We start from the raw sequence: 1,954 nt of genomic DNA on the forward strand, positions 1-1,954 counted from the left end.
TTAGGTCTTGTTCCTCTTGGTAAGTCTAGCCGATGTTACTTTAAGCTAAACCATCTTGAAACCACTTAGGTTTACCTTTGTTTCCGTCCTGACATATTGGCCGAGATGTCACTTTCTAGGCCGAGGTGATTCGTTAAGGCCGAGAAGTGCATCATCTAGGCCGAGATGTTGACCTTGAACCCAAGTGATCTTGTTCCTGGATTGGTGCGACCTAGACCGAGGTGTGGCACATCTAGGCCGAGGTGTGGCACAGCTGGGCCAAGTGTTGTCCGTTCTAGCCGAGATCATAGATACCTTACCTATCGGAGCCGATGATTTCGCCCGACGTCAGCGTCTGCCAGAGCGCCATACCGTTTTACTTGTTGAACACTCTATCACCATGCTTTTGTCTGGCCTGTCAGCCACCTTTTTGAGGAAACCCAACCAGTCACTGCCATGTGTCCCAGCAGAGGGTTAAGTCTGGAACCAGCCATGAGGACCTATCATTTTGTATCAAGTCTTTGTCTTTTAGAGAGAGAAGCTCTAGGAAGAAGAAGAAGTTGTAGAGGGAGAAAGTAGATCTTGAGCTTGATTCCTAGAGATCAAACCGTTGGATTCGTGCCTTGAGGTTAGATTCTTGATCTTCTCTTATGATTCCTCACGTTCACCTAATTGCATTGCATGATCGGACCTGATTTGCTAGCCATGCATTGATTGAAAGTTTGGTCTTAGAAAGAATAAGTAGTGTTCATGTGTCCTTGAATAAAAGCCTCGTTTAATCCGAAAGTTTGCATCAAGATTTATGCTTTTGTGTTTGTTCTTGTAAGATCATTGAGTTCGGGTACCCAGGTCCATGTTTTGAAATTCATAGCATGAAGTCCCAGATTTCATAGTGACAAGTTGAGATTGAGCATTCATGTGTTTCATGTTCTCCATGTTCTTCAGCAAAGGGAAACCCAGGTTTCCCGGCTTTATTTCCTTGAGCGAGGCCGCTGGGACCACACCTCGGCAAGGAGGTGTGGGACCTCGGCAATAGCCTGGTTGGTACCCAGCATGTTCTCCCGAAAGGAGAAACAGTGTTTTGTCTTGATTCGACTTAGTTTCGATGAATGCCGAGATCATTAGCATGCATACGAGTTTGTTTAATTGTGCATTCAATGGGATTTCTTATGTACTTGTAGGCCTTGGACACTTGCCTGTAACCTCGGCATTTGCAGAACTAGGTGAGTGGTATTTTTTAATAAAGATATGTTCTTAAGGTTTTGATAAAGCTTTGCCTCGTTTTGATAAAAGTATTTGTTAAGCATGAATGACCTCTCTAATTTATGTGACAAGTATAAGTCTTGTTTTTGAATGGCAAGTCATCAAGTGAACTTTGTTTTGAATGATAATCTTGAAAGTCCGTACATGCCAGGGGACTTTAAGCATTTGTGACACAAGTCCGTACGTGCTAGGGGACTATAAGCATTAGTAGCACAAAGTTTGGAAGTCCGTACGTGCTAGGGGACTATAAGCATTAGTAGCACAAAGTTTGGAAGTCCGTACGTGCTAGGGGACTATAAGCATTAGTAGCACAAAGTTTGGAAGTCCGTACGTGCTAGGGGACTATAAGCATTTGTAGCACAACCTTGTAAATATCATCCTTGGAACTTGGAAGTCTCGAAAGACTTGATTGACAAAGCTTGTTAGATTTGTAGAAGAACTTGATTTATTCCATGTTTGGATATAAGCTATATTTATACATTGTTTTGTTAAGGACCTCGGATGTCATGCATGCAAACCCCTTTATTACTTGTACCATTCACTGAGTATCCAAGCTCACCCTCTCTATATATATGTAGGTGATGAGCAAGAAGGCGATGAGGCCTAGATGTTTTGCCGATGTGTTTTTGGATGTATTGTCGATGTTCCTCGGGTTCATATTTTGTGGCGTCTTGAAGATTATGCTTCTCGGCTTATGTTTTTCTTTTGTTGT

This window comes from Camellia sinensis, chromosome 7 (genome assembly GCF_055761805.1).
Source record: "Camellia sinensis isolate YWXY chromosome 7, ASM5576180v1, whole genome shotgun sequence".
In the NCBI taxonomy this organism is placed as follows: Eukaryota; Viridiplantae; Streptophyta; class Magnoliopsida; order Ericales; family Theaceae; genus Camellia; species Camellia sinensis.